Here is a 19,606-nt window from a genome sequence, read left to right as displayed (position 1 = left end):
TTGTAATTCTAGAACTCCCAACATTCTATTTTAGTATTCTAGAACTCCCAACATTCTATTTTGGAATTCTGCAACACCAACATTCTTTTTTTGAATTCTAGAACTACCAACATTCTTTTTTGAAATTTTAGAACCCCCAATATTCTATTTTGGAATTCTAGAACTCCCAACATTCTCTTTTGGAATTATATAACTCCCAACATTCTATTTTGGTATTCTAGAACTCCCAACATACTATTTTGGAATTCTAGAACTCCCAACATTCTATTTTGTAATTCTAGAACACCAACATTCCATTTTCGAATTTTAGAACTCTCAACATTCTATTTTGGAATTCTAGAACTCCCAACATTCTATTTTGTAATTCTAGAACACCAACATTCCATTTTCGAATTCTAGAACTCCCAACATTCTATTTTGGAATTCTGCAACACCAACATTTTATCTTGGTATTCTAGAACTCCCAACATTCTATTTTGGAATTCTGCAACACAAACATTCTATTTTGGAATTCTAGATCTCTCAACATTCTATTTTGGAATTCTGGAACTCCCAACATTCTATTTTGGAATTATAGAACTCCCAACATTCTATTTTAGTATTCTAGAACTCCCAACATTCTATTTTGGAATTCTAGAACTAACAACATTCTATTGTGGAATTCATGAACTCCCAACATTCTATATAGGAATTCTAGAACTCCCAACATTCTATCTTGGACTTCTAGAACTCCCAATATTCTATTTTGGAATTCTAGAACTCCCAACATTATATTTTGGTATTCCAGAACTCTCAACATTCTTTTTTGGAATTCTGCAACACCAACATTATATCTTGGTATTCTAGAACTCCAAACATTCTATTTTGGAATTCTAGAACTCCCAACATTCTATTTTGGAATTCTAGAACTCGCAATATTCTATTTTGGAATTCTAGAACTCCCAATATTCTATTTTGGAATTCTAGAACTCCCAACATTCTATTTTAGTATTCTAGAACTCCTAACTGACTATTTTGGAATTCTAGAACTCCCAACATTCTATTTTGGTATTCTAGAACTCCCAACAAACAATTTTGGAATTCTAGAACTCCCAACATTCTATTTTGGAATTCTAGAACATCCAACATTCCATTTTCGAATTCTAGAACTCCCAACATTCTATTTTAGAATTCTGCAACACCAACATTATATTTTGGAATTCTAGAACTACCAACATTCTAATTTGGAATTCTGCAACACCAACATTTTACCTTGGTATTCTAGAACTCCCAACATTCTATTTTAGTATTCTAGAACTCCTCACATACTATTTTTGGAATTCTAGAACTCCCAACATTCTTTTTGAAATTCTAGAGCTACCAACATTCTATTTTGTAATTTTAAAACTGTCAATATTCTATTTTGTAATTCTAGAACTCCCAACATTCTATTTTAGTATTCTAGAACTCCCAACATTCTATTTTGGAATTCTAGAACTCGCAATATTCTATTTTGGAATTCTAGAATACCCAACATTATATTTTGGAATTCTAGAACTCTCAACATTCTATTTTGGAATTCTAGAACTCCTAACTGACTATTTTGGAATTCTAGAACTCCCAACATTCTATTTTGGTATTCTAGAACTCCCAACAAACAATTTTGGAATTCTAGAACTCCCAACATTCTATTTTGGAATTCTAGAACATCCAACATTCCATTTTCGAATTCTAGAACTCCCAACATTCTATTTTAGAATTCTGCAACACCAACATTATATTTTGGAATTCTAGAACTACCAACATTCTAATTTGGAATTCTGCAACACCAACATTTTACCTTGGTATTCTAGAACTCCCAACATTCTATTTTAGTATTCTAGAACTCCTAACATACTATTTTTGGAATTCTAGAACTCCCAACATTCTTTTTGAAATTCTAGAGCTACCAATATTCTATTTTGGAATTTTAAAACTGTCAATATTCTATTTTGTAATTCTAGAACTCCCAACATTCTATTTTAGTATTCTAGAACTCCCAACATTCTATTTTGGAATTCTGCAACACCAACATTCTTTTTTTGAATTCTAGAACTACCAACATTCTTTTTTGAAATTTTAGAACCCCCAATATTCTATTTTGGAATTCTAGAACTCCCAACATTCTCTTTTGGAATTATATAACTCCCAACATTCTATTTTGGTATTCTAGAACTCCCAACATACTATTTTTGAATTCTAGAACTCCCAACATTCTATTTTGTAATTCTAGAACACCAACATTCCATTTTCGAATTCTAGAACTCACAACATTCTATTTTGGAATTCTGCAACACCAACATTTTATCTTGGTATTCTCGAACTCCCAACATTCTATTTTGGAATTCTGCAACACAAACATTCTATTTTGGAATTCTAGAACTCTCAACATTCTATTTTGGAATTCTGGAACTCCCAACATTCTATTTTGGAATTATAGAACTCCCAACATTCTATTTTAGTATTCTAGAACTCCCAACATTCTATTTTGGAATTCTAGAACTAACAACATTCTATTGTGGAATTCATGAACTCCCAACATTATATTTTGGTATTCTAGAACTCTCAACATTCTATTTTGGAATTCTGCAACACCAACATTATATCTTGGTATTCTAGAACTCCAAACATTCTATTTTGGAATTCTAGAACTCCCAACATTCTATTTTGGAATTCTAGAACTCGCAATATTCTATTTTGGAATTCTAGAACTCCCAATATTCTATTTTGGAATTCTAGAACTCCCAACATTCTATTTTAGTATTCTAGAACTCCTAACTGACTATTTTGGAATTCTAGAACTCCCAACATTCTATTTTGGTATTCTAGAACTCCCAACAAACAATTTTGGAATTCTAGAACTCCCAACATTCTATTTTGGAATTCTAGAACATCCAACATTCCATTTTCGAATTCTAGAACTCCCAACATTCTATTTTAGAATTCTGCAACACCAACATTATATTTTGGAATTCTAGAACTCCCAACATTCTCTTTTGGAATTATATAACTCCCAACATTCTATTTTAGTATTCTAGAACTCCCAACATACTATTTTGGAATTCTAGAACTCCCAACATTCTCTTTTGGAATTATATAACTCCCAACATTCTATTTTGGTATTCTAGAACTCCCAACATACTATTTTGGAATTCTAGAACTCCCAACATTCTATTTTGTAATTCTAGAACACCAACATTCCATTTTCGAATTCTAGAACTCACAACATTCTATTTTAGTATTCTAGAACTCCCAACATTCTATTTTGGAATTCTAGAACTAACAACATTCTATTGTGGAATTCATGAACTCCCAACATTCTATATAGGAATTCTAGAACTCCCAACATTCTATCTTGGACTTCTAGAACTCCCAATATTCTATTTTGGAATTCTAGAATACCCAACATTATATTTTGGTATTCTAGAACTCTCAACATTCCATTTTCGAATTCTAGAACTCCCAACATTCTATTTTAGAATTCTGCAACACCAACATTATATTTTGGAATTCTAGAACTACCAACATTCTAATTTGGAATTCTGCAACACCAACATTTTACCTTGGTATTCTAGAACTCCCAACATTCTATTTTAGTATTCTAGAACTCCTAACATACTATTTTTGGTATTCTAGAACTCCCAACATTCTTTTTGAAATTCTAGAGCTACCAACATTCTATTTTGGAATTTTAAAACTGTCAATATTCTATTTTGTAATTCTAGAACTCCCAACATTCTATTTTAGTATTCTAGAACTCCCAACATTCTATTTTGGAATTCTAGAACTCGCAATATTCTATTTTGGAATTCTAGAACTCCCAATATTCTATTTTGGAATTCTAGAACTCCCAACATTCTATTTTAGTATTCTAGAACTCCTAACAGACTATTTTGGAATTCTAGAACTCCCAACATTCTATTTTGGTATTCTAGAACTCCCAACAAACAATTTTGGAATTCTAGAACTCCCAACATTCTATTTTGGAATTCTAGAACATCCAACATTCCATTTTCGAATTCTAGAACTCCCAACATTCTATTTTAGAATTCTGCAACACCAACATTATATTTTGGAATTCTAGAACTACCAACATTCTAATTTGGAATTCTGCAACACCAACATTTTACCTTGGTATTCTAGAACTCCCAACATTCTATTTTAGTATTCTAGAACTCCTAACATACTATTTTTGGAATTCTAGAACTCCCAACATTCTTTTTGAAATTCTAGAGCTACCAACATTCTATTTTGGAATTTTAAAACTGTCAATATTCTATTTTGTAATTCTAGAACACCAACATTCCATTTTCGAATTCTAGAACTCCCAACATTCTATTTTGGAATTCTGCAACACCAACATTTTATCTTGGTATTCTAGAACTCTCAACATTCTATTTTGGAATTCTGGAACTCCCAACATTCTATTTTGGAATTATAGAACTCCCAACATTCTATTTTAGTATTCTAGAACTCCCAACATTCTATTTTGGAATTCTAGAACTAACAACATTCTATTGTGGAATTCATGAACTCCCAACATTCTATATAGGAATTCTAGAACTCCCAACATTCTATCTTGGACTTCTAGAACTCCCAATATTCTATTTTGGAATTCTAGAATACCCAACATTATATTTTGGTATTCTAGAACTCTCAACATTCTATTTTGGAATTCTAGAACTCCTAACTGACTATTTTGGAATTCTAGAACTCCCAACATTCTATTTTGGTATTCTAGAACTCCCAACAAACAATTTTGGAATTCTAGAACTCCCAACATTCTATTTTGGAATTCTAGAACATCCAACATTCCATTTTCGAATTCTAGAACTCCCAACATTCTATTTTAGAATTCTGCAACACCAACATTATATTTTGGAATTCTAGAACTACCAACATTCTAATTTGGAATTCTGCAACACCAACATTTTACCTTGGTATTCTAGAACTCCCAACATTCTATTTTAGTATTCTAGAACTCCTAACATACTATTTTTGGAATTCTAGAACTCCCAACATTCTTTTTGAAATTCTAGAGCTACCAACATTCTATTTTGGAATTTTAAAACTGTCAATATTCTATTTTGTAATTCTAGAACTCCCAACATTCTATTTTAGTATTCTAGAACTCCCAACATTCTATTTTGGAATTCTGCAACACCAACATTCTTTTTTTGAATTCTAGAACTACCAACATTCTTTTTTGAAATTTTAGAACCCCCAATATCCTATTTTGGAATTCTAGAACTCCCAACATTCTCTTTTGGAATTATATAACTCCCAACATTCTATTTTGGTATTCTAGAACTCCCAACATACTATTTTGGAATTCTAGAACTCCCAACATTCTATTTTGTAATTCTAGAACACCAACATTCCATTTTCGAATTCTAGAACTCACAACATTCTATTTTGGAATTCTGCAACACCAACATTTTATCTTGGTATTCTCGAACTCCCAACATTCTATTTTGGAATTCTGCAACACAAACATTCTATTTTGGAATTCTAGAACTCTCAACATTCTATTTTGGAATTCTGGAACTCCCAACATTCTATTTTGGAATTATAGAACTCCCAACATTTTATTTTAGTATTCTAGAACTCCCAACATTCTATTTTGGAATTCTAGAACTAACAACATTCTATTGTGGAATTCATGAACTCCCAACATTCTATATAGGAATTCTAGAACTCCCAACATTCTATCTTGGACTTCTAGAACTCCCAATATTCTATTTTGGAATTCTAGAACTCCCAACATTATATTTTGGTATTCTAGAACTCTCAACATTCTATTTTGGAATTCTGCAACACCAACATTATATCTTGGTATTCTAGAACTCCAAACATTCTATTTTGGAATTCTAGAACTCCCAACATTCTATTTTGGAATTCTAGAACTCGCAATATTCTATTTTGGAATTCTAGAACTCCCAATATTCTATTTTGGAATTCTAGAACTCCCAACATTCTATTTTAGTATTCTAGAACTCCTAACTGACTATTTTGGAATTCTAGAACTCCCAACATTCTATTTTGGTATTCTAGAACTCCCAACAAACAATTTTGGAATTCTAGAACTCCCAACATTCTATTTTGGAATTCTAGAACATCCAACATTCCATTTTCGAATTCTAGAACTCCCAACATTCTATTTTAGAATTCTGCAACACCAACATTATATTTTGGAATTCTAGAACTCCCAACATTCTCTTTTGGAATTATATAACTCCCAACATTCTATTTTAGTATTCTAGAACTCCCAACATACTATTTTGGAATTCTAGAACTCCCAACATTCTCTTTTGGAATTATATAACTCCCAACATTCTATTTTGGTATTCTAGAACTCCCAACATACTATTTTGGAATTCTAGAACTCCCAACATTCTATTTTGTAATTCTAGAACACCAACATTCCATTTTCGAATTCTAGAACTCACAACATTCTATTTTAGTATTCTAGAACTCCCAACATTCTATTTTGGAATTCTAGAACTAACAACATTCTATTGTGGAATTCATGAACTCCCAACATTCTATATAGGAATTCTAGAACTCCCAACATTCTATCTTGGACTTCTAGAACTCCCAATATTCTATTTTGGAATTCTAGAATACCCAACATTATATTTTGGTATTCTAGAACTCTCAACATTCCATTTTCGAATTCTAGAACTCCCAACATTCTATTTTAGAATTCTGCAACACCAACATTATATTTTGGAATTCTAGAACTACCAACATTCTAATTTGGAATTCTGCAACACCAACATTTTACCTTGGTATTCTAGAACTCCCAACATTCTATTTTAGTATTCTAGAACTCCTAACATACTATTTTTGGAATTCTAGAACTCCCAACATTCTTTTTGAAATTCTAGAGCTACCAACATTCTATTTTGGAATTTTAAAACTGTCAATATTCTATTTTGTAATTCTAGAACTCCCAACATTCTATTTTAGTATTCTAGAACTCCCAACATTCTATTTTGGAATTCTAGAACTCGCAATATTCTATTTTGGAATTCTAGAACTCCCAATATTCTATTTTGGAATTCTAGAACTCCCAACATTCTATTTTAGTATTCTAGAACTCCTAACAGACTATTTTGGAATTCTAGAACTCCCAACATTCTATTTTGGTATTCTAGAACTCCCAACAAACAATTTTGGAATTCTAGAACTCCCAACATTCTATTTTGGAATTCTAGAACATCCAACATTCCATTTTCGAATTCTAGAACTCCCAACATTCTATTTTAGAATTCTGCAACACCAACATTATATTTTGGAATTCTAGAACTACCAACATTCTAATTTGGAATTCTGCAACACCAACATTTTACCTTGGTATTCTAGAACTCCCAACATTCTATTTTAGTATTCTAGAACTCCTAACATACTATTTTTGGAATTCTAGAACTCCCAACATTCTTTTTGAAATTCTAGAGCTACCAACATTCTATTTTGGAATTTTAAAACTGTCAATATTCTATTTTGTAATTCTAGAACACCAACATTCCATTTTCGAATTCTAGAACTCCCAACATTCTATTTTGGAATTCTGCAACACCAACATTTTATCTTGGTATTCTAGAACTCTCAACATTCTATTTTGGAATTCTGGAACTCCCAACATTCTATTTTGGAATTATAGAACTCCCAACATTCTATTTTAGTATTCTAGAACTCCCAACATTCTATTTTGGAATTCTAGAACTAACAACATTCTATTGTGGAATTCATGAACTCCCAACATTCTATATAGGAATTCTAGAACTCCCAACATTCTATCTTGGACTTCTAGAACTCCCAATATTCTATTTTGGAATTCTAGAATACCCAACATTATATTTTGGTATTCTAGAACTCTCAACATTCTATTTTGGAATTCTAGAACTCCTAACTGACTATTTTGGAATTCTAGAACTCCCAACATTCTATTTTGGTATTCTAGAACTCCCAACAAACAATTTTGGAATTCTAGAACTCCCAACATTCTATTTTGGAATTCTAGAACATCCAACATTCCATTTTCGAATTCTAGAACTCCCAACATTCTATTTTAGAATTCTGCAACACCAACATTATATTTTGGAATTCTAGAACTACCAACATTCTAATTTGGAATTCTGCAACACCAACATTTTACCTTGGTATTCTAGAACTCCCAACATTCTATTTTAGTATTCTAGAACTCCTAACATACTATTTTTGGAATTCTAGAACTCCCAACATTCTTTTTGAAATTCTAGAGCTACCAACATTCTATTTTGGAATTTTAAAACTGTCAATATTCTATTTTGTAATTCTAGAACTCCCAACATTCTATTTTAGTATTCTAGAACTCCCAACATTCTATTTTGGAATTCTGCAACACCAACATTCTTTTTTTGAATTCTAGAACTACCAACATTCTTTTTTGAAATTTTAGAACCCCCAATATCCTATTTTGGAATTCTAGAACTCCCAACATTCTCTTTTGGAATTATATAACTCCCAACATTCTATTTTGGTATTCTAGAACTCCCAACATACTATTTTGGAATTCTAGAACTCCCAACATTCTATTTTGTAATTCTAGAACACCAACATTCCATTTTCGAATTCTAGAACTCACAACATTCTATTTTGGAATTCTGCAACACCAACATTTTATCTTGGTATTCTCGAACTCCCAACATTCTATTTTGGAATTCTGCAACACAAACATTCTATTTTGGAATTCTAGAACTCTCAACATTCTATTTTGGAATTCTGGAACTCCCAACATTCTATTTTGGAATTATAGAACTCCCAACATTCTATTTTAGTATTCTAGAACTCCCAACATTCTATTTTGGAATTCTAGAACTAACAACATTCTATTGTGGAATTCATGAACTCCCAACATTCTATATAGGAATTCTAGAACTCCCAACATTCTATCTTGGACTTCTAGAACTCCCAATATTCTATTTTGGAATTCTAGAACTCCCAACATTATATTTTGGTATTCTAGAACTCTCAACATTCTATTTTGGAATTCTGCAACACCAACATTATATCTTGGTATTCTAGAACTCCCAACATTCTATTTTGGAATTCTAGAACTAACAACATTCTATTGTGGAATTCATGAACTCCCAACATTCTATATAGGAATTCTAGAACTCCCAACATTCTATCTTGGACTTCTAGAACTCCCAATATTCTATTTTGGAATTCTAGAACTCCCAACATTATATTTTGGTATTCTAGAACTCTCAACATTCTATTTTGGAATTCTGCAACACCAACATTATATCTTGGTAATCTAGAACTCCAAACATTCTATTTTGGAATTCTAGAACTCCCAACATTCTATTTTGGAATTCTAGAACTCGCAATATTCTATTTTGGAATTCTAGAACTCCCAATATTCTATATTGGAATTCTAGAACTCCCAACATTCTATTTTAGTATTCTAGAACTCCTAACTGACTATTTTGGAATTCTAGAACTCCCAACATTCTATTTTAGTATTCTAGAACTCCCAACAAACAATTTTGGAATTCTAGAACTCCCAACATTCTATTTTGGAATTCTAGAACATCCAACATTCCATTTTCGAATTCTAGAACTCCCAACATTCTATTTTAGAATTCTGCAACACCAACATTATATTTTGGAATTCTAGAACTACCAACATTCTAATTTGGAATTCTGCAACACCAACATTTTACCTTGGTATTCTAGAACTCCCAACATTCTATTTTAGTATTCTAGAACTCCTAACATACTATTTTTGGAATTCTAGAACTCCCAACATTCTTTTTGAAATTCTAGAGCTACCAACATTCTATTTTGGAATTTTAAAACTGTCAATATTCTATTTTGTAATTCTAGAACTCCCAACATTCTATTTTAGTATTCTAGAACTCCCAACATTCTATTTTGGAATTCTAGAACTCGCAATATTCTATTTTGGAATTCTAGAACTCCCAATATTCTATTTTGGAATTCTAGAACTCCCAACATTCTATTTTAGTATTCTAGAACTCCTAACAGACTATTTTGGAATTCTAGAACTCCCAACATTCTATTTTGGTATTCTAGAACTCCCAACAAACAATTTTGGAATTCTAGAACTCCCAACATTCTATTTTGGAATTCTAGAACATCCAACATTCCATTTTCGAATTCTAGAACTCCCAACATTCTATTTTAGAATTCTGCAACACCAACATTATATTTTGGAATTCTAGAACTACCAACATTCTAATTTGGAATTCTGCAACACCAACATTTTACCTTGGTATTCTAGAACTCCCAACATTCTATTTTAGTATTCTAGAACTCCTAACATACTATTTTTGGAATTCTAGAACTCCCAACATTCTTTTTGAAATTCTAGAGCTACCAACATTCTATTTTGGAATTTTAAAACTGTCAATATTCTATTTTGTAATTCTAGAACTCCCAACATTCTATTTTAATATTCTAGAACTCCCAACATTCTATTTTGGAATTCTGCAACACCAACATTCTTTTTTTGAATTCTAGAACTACCAACATTCTTTTTTGAAATTTTAGAACCCCCAATATTCTATTTTGGAATTCTAGAACTCCCAACATTCTCTTTTGGAATTATATAACTCCCAACATTCTATTTTGGTATTCTAGAACTCCCAACATACTATTTTGGAATTCTAGAACTCCCAACATTCTATTTTGTAATTCTAGAACACCAACATTCCATTTTCGAATTCTAGAACTCCCAACATTCTATTTTGGAATTCTGCAACACCAACATTTTATCTTGGTATTCTAGAACTCCCAACATTCTATTTTGGAATTCTGCAACACAAACATTCTATTTTGGAATTCTAGAACTCTCAACATTCTATTTTGGAATTCTGGAACTCCCAACATTCTATTTTGGAATTATAGAACTTCCAACATTCTATTTTAGTATTCTAGAACTCCCAACATTCTATTTTGGAATTCTAGAACTAACAACATTCTATTGTGGAATTCATGAACTCCCAACATTCTATATAGGAATTCTAGAACTCCCAACATTCTATCTTGGACTTCTAGAACTCCCAATATTCTATTTTGGAATTCTAGAATACCCAACATTATATTTTGGTATTCTAGAACTCTCAACATTCTATTTTGGAATTCTAGAACTCCTAACTGACTATTTTGGAATTCTAGAACTCCCAACATTCTATTTTGGTATTCTAGAACTCCCAACAAACAATTTTGGAATTCTAGAACTCCCAACATTCTATTTTGGAATTCTAGAACATCCAACATTCCATTTTCGAATTCTAGAACTCCCAACATTCTATTTTAGAATTCTGCAACACCAACATTATATTTTGGAATTCTAGAACTACCAACATTCTAATTTGGAATTCTGCAACACCAACATTTTACCTTGGTATTCTAGAACTCCCAACATTCTATTTTAGTATTCTAGAACTCCTAACATACTATTTTTGGAATTCTAGAACTCCCAACATTCTTTTTGAAATTCTAGAGCTACCAACATTCTATTTTGGAATTTTAAAACTGTCAATATTCTATTTTGTAATTCTAGAACTCCCAACATTCTATTTTAGTATTCTAGAACTCCCAACATTCTATTTTGGAATTCTGCAACACCAACATTCTTTTTTTGAATTCTAGAACTACCAACATTCTTTTTTGAAATTTTAGAACCCCCAATATTCTATTTTGGAATTCTAGAACTCCCAACATTCTCTTTTGGAATTATATAACTCCCAACATTCTATTTTGGTATTCTAGAACTCCCAACATACTATTTTGGAATTCTAGAACTCCCAACATTCTATTTTGGAATTCTGCAACACCAACATTTTATCTTGGTATTCTCGAACTCCCAACATTCTATTTTGGAATTCTGCAACACAAACATTCTATTTTGGAATTCTAGAACTCTCAACATTCTATTTTGGAATTCTGGAACTCCCAACATTCTATTTTGGAATTATAGAACTCCCAACATTCTATTTTAGTATTCTAGAACTCCCAACATTCTATTTTGGAATTCTAGAACTAACAACATTCTATTGTGGAATTCATGAACTCCCAACATTCTATATAGGAATTCTAGAACTCCCAACATTCTATCTTGGACTTCTAGAACTCCCAATATTCTATTTTGGAATTCTAGAACTCCCAACATTATATTTTGGTATTCTAGAACTCTCAACATTCTATTTTGGAATTCTGCAACACCAACATTATATCTTGGTATTCTAGAACTCCAAACATTCTATTTTGGAATTCTAGAACTCCCAACATTCTATTTTGGAATTCTAGAACTCGCAATATTCTATTTTGGAATTCTAGAACTCCCAATATTCTATTTTGGAATTCTAGAACTCCCAACATTCTATTTTAGTATTCTAGAACTCCTAACTGACTATTTTGGAATTCTAGAACTCCCAACATTCTATTTTGGTATTCTAGAACTCCCAACAAACAATTTTGGAATTCTAGAACTCCCAACATTCTATTTTGGAATTCTAGAACATCCAACATTCCATTTTCGAATTCTAGAACTCCCAACATTCTATTTTAGAATTCTGCAACACCAACATTATATTTTGGAATTCTAGAACTACCAACATTCTAATTTGGAATTCTGCAACACCAACATTTTACCTTGGTATTCTAGAACTCCCAACATTCTATTTTAGTATTCTAGAACTCCTAACATACTATTTTAGTATTCTAGAACTCCCAACATTCTATTTTGGAATTCTGCAACACCAACATTCTATCTTGGAATTCTAGAACTCCTAACATTCTATTTTGGAATTCTAGAACTCCCAACATTCTTTTTGAAATTCTAGAGCTACCAACATTCTATTTTGGAATTTTAAAACTGTCAATATTCTATTTTGTAATTCTAGAACTCCCAACATTCTATTTTAGTATTCTAGAACTCCCAACATTCTATTTTGGAATTCTAGAACTCCCAACATTCTATTTTAGTATTCTAGAACTCCCAACATTCTATTTTGGAATTCTGCAACACCAACATTCTATCTTGGAATTCTAGAACTCCTAACATTCTATTTTGGAATTCTAGAACTCCCAACATTCTATTTTGGAATTATAGAACTCCCAACATTCTATTTTAGTATTCTAGAACTCCCAACATTCTATTTTGGAATTCTAGAACTCGCAATATTCTATTTTGGAATTCTAGAACTCCCAATATTCTATTTTGGAATTCTAGAACTCCCAACATTCTATTTTAGTATTCTAGAACTCCTAACAGACTATTTTGGAATTCTAGAACTCCCAACATTCTATTTTGGTATTCTAGAACTCCCAACAAACAATTTTGGAATTCTAGAACTCCCAACATTCTATTTTGGAATTCTAGAACATCCAACATTCCATTTTCGAATTCTAGAACTCCCAACATTCTATTTTAGAATTCTGCAACACCAACATTATATTTTGGAATTCTAGAACTACCAACATTCTAATTTGGAATTCTGCAACACCAACATTTTACCTTGGTATTCTAGAACTCCCAACATTCTATTTTAGTATTCTAGAACTCCTAACATACTATTTTTGGAATTCTAGAACTCCCAACATTCTTTTTGAAATTCTAGAGCTACCAACATTCTATTTTGGAATTTTAAAACTGTCAATATTCTATTTTGTAATTCTAGAACTCCCAACATTCTATTTTAGTATTCTAGAACTCCCAACATTCTATTTTGGAATTCTGCAACACCAACATTCTTTTTTTGAATTCTAGAACTACCAACATTCTTTTTTGAAATTTTAGAACCCCCAATATTCTATTTTGGAATTCTAGAACTCCCAACATTCTCTTTTGGAATTATATAACTCCCAACATTCTATTTTGGTATTCTAGAACTCCCAACATACTATTTTGGAATTCTAGAACTCCCAACATTCTATTTTGTAATTCTAGAACACCAACATTCCATTTTCGAATTCTAGAACTCCCAACATTCTATTTTGGAATTCTGCAACACCAACATTTTATCTTGGTATTCTAGAACTCCCAACATTCTATTTTGGAATTCTGCAACACAAACATTCTATTTTGGAATTCTAGAACTCTCAACATTCTATTTTGGAATTCTGGAACTCCCAACATTCTATTTTGGAATTATAGAACTCCCAACATTCTATTTTAGTATTCTAGAACTCCCAACATTCTATTTTGGAATTCTAGAACTAACAACATTCTATTGTGGAATTCATGAACTCCCAACATTCTATATAGGAATTCTAGAACTCCCAACATTCTATCTTGGACTTCTAGAACTCCCAATATTCTATTTTGGAATTCTAGAATACCCAACATTATATTTTGGTATTCTAGAACTCTCAACATTCTATTTTGGAATTCTAGAACTCCTAACTGACTATTTTGGAATTCTAGAACTCCCAACATTCTATTTTGGTATTCTAGAACTCCCAACAAACAATTTTGGAATTCTAGAACTCCCAACATTCTATTTTGGAATTCTAGAACATCCAACATTCTATTTTCGAATTCTAGAACTCCCAACATTCTATTTTAGAATTCTGCAACACCAACATTATATTTTGGAATTCTAGAACTACCAACATTCTAATTTGGAATTCTGCAACACCAACATTTTACCTTGGTATTCTAGAACTCCCAACATTCTATTTTAGTATTCTAGAACTCCTAACATACTATTTTTGGAATTCTAGAACTCCCAACATTCTTTTTGAAATTCTAGAGCTACCAACATTCTATTTTGGAATTTTAAAACTGTCAATATTCTATTTTGTAATTCTAGAACTCCCAACATTCTATTTTAGTATTCTAGAACTCCCAACATTCTATTTTGGAATTCTGCAACACCAACATTCTTTTTTTGAATTCTAGAACTACCAACATTCTTTTTTGAAATTTTAGAACCCCCAATATTCTATTTTGGAATTCTAGAACTCCCAACATTCTCTTTTGGAATTATATAACTCCCAACATTCTATTTTGGTATTCTAGAACTCCCAACATACTATTTTGGAATTCTAGAACTCCCAACATTCTATTTTGTAATTCTAGAACACCAACATTCCATTTTCGAATTCTAGAACTCACAACATTCTATTTTGGAATTCTGCAACACCAACATTTTATCTTGGTATTCTCGAACTCCCAACATTCTATTTTGGAATTCTGCAACACAAACATTCTATTTTGGCATTCTAGAACTCTCAACATTCTATTTTGGAATTCTGGAACTCCCAACATTCTATTTTGGAATTATAGAACTCCCAACATTCTATTTTAGTATTCTAGAACTCCCAACATTCTATTTTGGAATTCTAGAACTAACAACATTCTATTGTGGAATTCATGAACTCCCAACATTCTATATAGGAATTCTAGAACTCCCAACATTCTATCTTGGACTTCTAGAACTCCCAATATTCTATTTTGGAATTCTAGAACTCCCAACATTATATTTTGGTATTCTAGAACTCTCAACATTCTATTTTGGAATTCTGCAACACCAACATTATATCTTGGTATTCTAGAACTCCAAACATTCTATTTTGGAATTCTAGAACTCCCAACATTCTATTTTGGAATTCTAGAACTCGCAATATTCTATTTTGGAATTCTAGAACTCCCAATATTCTATTTTGGAATTCTAGAACTCCCAACATTCTATTTTAGTATTCTAGAACTCCTAACTGACTATTTTGGAATTCTAGAACTCCCAACATTCTATTTTGGTATTCTAGAACTCCCAACAAACAATTTTGGAATTCTAGAACTCCCAACATTCTATTTTGGAATTCTAGAACATCCAACATTCCATTTTCGAATTCTAGAACTCCCAACATTCTATTTTAGAATTCTGCAACACCAACATTATATTTTGGAATTCTAGAACTACCAACATTCTAATTTGGAATTCTGCAACACCAACATTTTACCTTGGTATTCTAGAACTCCCAACATTCTATTTTAGTATTCTAGAACTCCTAACATACTATTTTAGTATTCTAGAACTCCCAACATTCTATTTTGGAATTCTGCAACACCAACATTCTATCTTGGAATTCTAGAACTCCTAACATTCTATTTTGGAATTCTAGAACTCCCAACATTCTTTTTGAAATTCTAGAGCTACCAACATTCTATTTTGGAATTTTAAAACTGTCAATATTCTATTTTGTAATTCTAGAACTCCCAACATTCTATTTTAGTATTCTAGAACTCCCAACATTCTATTTTGGAATTCTAGAACTCCCAACATTCTATTTTAGTATTCTAGAACTCCCAACATTCTATTTTGGAATTCTGCAACACCAACATTCTATCTTGGAATTCTAGAACTCCTAACATTCTATTTTGGAATTCTAGAACTCCCAACATTCTATTTTGGAATTATAGAACTCCCAACATTCTATTTTAGTATTCTAGAACTCCCAACATTCTATTTTGGAATTCTAGAACTCGCAATATTCTATTTTGGAATTCTAGAACTCCCAATATTCTATTTTGGAATTCTAGAACTCCCAACATTCTATTTTAGTATTCTAGAACTCCTAACAGACTATTTTGGAATTCTAGAACTCCCAACATTCTATTTTGGTATTCTAGAACTCCCAACAAACAATTTTGGAATTCTAGAACTCCCAACATTCTATTTTGGAATTCTAGAACATCCAACATTCCATTTTCGAATTCTAGAACTCCCAACATTCTATTTTAGAATTCTGCAACACCAACATTATATTTTGGAATTCTAGAACTACCAACATTCTAATTTGGAATTCTGCAACACCAACATTTTACCTTGGTATTCTAGAACTCCCAACATTCTATTTTAGTATTCTAGAACTCCTAACATACTATTTTTGGAATTCTAGAACTCCCAACATTCTTTTTGAAATTCTAGAGCTACCAACATTCTATTTTGGAATTTTAAAACTGTCAATATTCTATTTTGTAATTCTAGAACTCCCAACATTCTATTTTAGTATTCTAGAACTCCCAACATTCTATTTTGGAATTCTGCAACACCAACATTCTTTTTTTGAATTCTAGAACTACCAACATTCTTTTTTGAAATTTTAGAACCCCCAATATTCTATTTTGGAATTCTAGAACTCCCAACATTCTCTTTTGGAATTATATAACTCCCAACATTCTATTTTGGTATTCTAGAACTCCCAACATACTATTTTGGAATTCTAGAACTCCCAACATTCTATTTTGTAATTCTAGAACACCAACATTCCATTTTCGAATTCTAGAACTCCCAACATTCTATTTTGGAATTCTGCAACACCAACATTTTATCTTGGTATTCTAGAACTCCCAACATTCTATTTTGGAATTCTGCAACACAAACATTCTATTTTGCAATTCTAGAACTCTCAACATTCTATTTTGGAATTCTGGAACTCCCAACATTCTATTTTGGAATTATAGAACTCCCAACATTCTATTTTAGTATTCTAGAACTCCCAACATTCTATTTTGGAATTCTAGAACTAACAACATTCTATTGTGGAATTCATGAACTCCCAACATTCTATATAGGAATTCTAGAACTCCCAACATTCTATCTTGGACTTCTAGAACTCCCAATATTCTATTTTGGAATTCTAGAATACCCAACATTATATTTTGGTATTCTAGAACTCTCAACATTCTATTTTGGAATTCTAGAACTCCTAACTGACTATTTTGGAATTCTAGAACTCCCAACATTCTATTTTGGTATTCTAGAACTCCCAACAAACAATTTTGGAATTCTAGAACTCCCAACATTCTATTTTGGAATTCTAGAACATCCAACATTCCATTTTCGAATTCTAGAACTCCCAACATTCTATTTTAGAATTCTGCAACACCAACATTATATTTTGGAATTCTAGAACTACCAACATTCTAATTTTGAATTCTGCAACACCAACATTTTACCTTGGTATTCTAGAACTCCCAACATTCTATTTTAGTATTCTAGAACTCCTAACATACTATTTTTGGAATTCTAGAACTCCCAACATTCTTTTTGAAATTCTAGAGCTACCAACATTCTATTTTGGAATTTTAAAACTGTCAATATTCTATTTTGTAATTCTAGAACTCCCAACATTCTATTTTAGTATTCTAGAACTCCCAACATTCTATTTTGGAATTCTGCAACACCAACATTCTTTTTTTGAATTCTAGAACTACCAACATTCTTTTTTGAAATTTTAGAACCCCCAATATTCTATTTTGGAATTCTAGAACTCCCAACATTCTCTTTTGGAATTATATAACTCCCAACATTCTATTTTGGTATTCTAGAACTCCCAACATACTATTTTGGAATTCTAGAACTCCCAACATTCTATTTTGTAATTCTAGAACACCAACATTCCATTTTCGAATTCAAGAACTCTCAACATTCTATTTTGGAATTCTAGAACTCCCAACATTCTATTTTGTAATTCTAGAACACCAACATTCCATTTTCGAATTCTAGAACTCCCAACATTCTATTTTGGAATTCTAGAACACCAACATTCCATTTTCGAATTCTAGAACTCTCAACATTCTATTTTGGAATTCTAGAACTCCCAACATTCTATTTTGTAATTCTAGAACACCAACATTCCATTTTCGAATTCTAGAACTCCCAACATTCTATTTTGGAATTCTGCAACACCAACATTTTATCTTGGTATTCTAGAACTCCCAACATTCTATTTTGGAATTCTGCAACACAAACATTCTATTTTGAAATTCTAGAACTCTCAACATTCTATTTTGGAATTCTGGAACTCCCAACATTCTATTTTGGAATTATAGAACTCCCAACATTCTAATTTAGTATTCTAGAACTCCCAACATTCTATTTTGGAATTCTAGAACTAACAACATTCTATTGTGGAATTCATGAACTCCCAACATTCTATATAGGAATTCTAGAACTCCCAACATTCTATCTTGGACTTCTAGAACTCCCAATATTCTATTTTGGAATTCTAGAACTCCCAACATTATATTTTGGTATTCTAGAACTCTCAACATTCTATTTTGGAATTCTGCAACACCAACATTATATCTTGGTATTCTAGAACTCCAAACATTCTATTTTGGAATTCTAGAACTCCCAACATTCTATTTTGGAATTCTAGAACTCGCAATATTCTATTTTGGAATTCTAGAACTCCCAATATTCTATATTGGAATTCTAGAACTCCCAACATTCTATTTTAGTATTCTAGAACTCCTAACTGACTATTTTGGAATTCTAGAACTCCCAACATTCTATTTTAGTATTCTAGAACTCCCAACAAACAATTTTGGAATTCTAGAACTCCCAACATTCTATTTTGGAATTCTAGAACATCCAACATTCCATTTTCGAATTCTAGAACTCCCAACATTCTATTTTAGAATTCTGCAACACCAACATTATATTTTGGAATTCTAGAACTACCAACATTCTAATTTGGAATTCTGCAACACCAACATTTTACCTTGGTATTCTAGAACTCCCAACATTCTATTTTAGTATTCTAGAACTCCTAACATACT

This window comes from Pseudophryne corroboree, chromosome 5 (genome assembly GCF_028390025.1).
Source record: "Pseudophryne corroboree isolate aPseCor3 chromosome 5, aPseCor3.hap2, whole genome shotgun sequence".
In the NCBI taxonomy this organism is placed as follows: Eukaryota; Metazoa; Chordata; class Amphibia; order Anura; family Myobatrachidae; genus Pseudophryne; species Pseudophryne corroboree.
This window is presented reverse-complemented; position numbering follows the sequence as displayed.